The sequence below is a fragment of the Triticum aestivum genome, chromosome 1D (genome assembly GCF_018294505.1).
Source record: "Triticum aestivum cultivar Chinese Spring chromosome 1D, IWGSC CS RefSeq v2.1, whole genome shotgun sequence".
NCBI classification, from domain to species: domain Eukaryota; kingdom Viridiplantae; phylum Streptophyta; class Magnoliopsida; order Poales; family Poaceae; genus Triticum; species Triticum aestivum.
The window spans coordinates 473907064-473907659 of NC_057796.1; positions in this window are offsets into that span (position 1 = coordinate 473907064).

Below are 596 nucleotides of genomic sequence, written 5' to 3' on the forward strand. Positions count from 1 at the left end.
GAAACTATTAAAGCAGTAAAGATACGACAAATCAGCCATGTTGAAACGTGATAGTAGCAGTCATGTACATAAGCAGATTTATTTCAAAACATATCTTCTGCATCATCAAAAGGAATTCGAACTAGAATAAAACAACAGTTGTTCTCCAAAAAAAGGAACAGGGAAGTTTTGCAAGTTCTATTTCCAGGGAACTAAGCGAATTGCTAGCTGCGTCAAAGATGATGAACTGACCTCTTCGGAAGCTTTGCTGCTTCTTCACACTTAAGTTCTGCATAAAGACCATCAAGATTTAACAATTCTTCATGTGTCCCCATCTCAACAAGTTGGCCTTCCTCCATCACTGCTATATAATCAGCATTCCTGATAAGGCTGAGACGTCTAGCAATGATGATAGTAGACCTCCCAAGCATCAAAACATCTAGTGCTTACTGAACAGCTTTCTCTGCCTCAAAATCAAGAGCACCAGTAACCTCATCCAGCAAGAGAATTGATGCATTTGAGAGCACAGCACGAGCAATGGAGAGCTTTATCTTTTGTTCCTCTGTCAGCTATAAGGGTTTTCCTACTAGTGACTACGAGTTGTTAATAGAAACAAT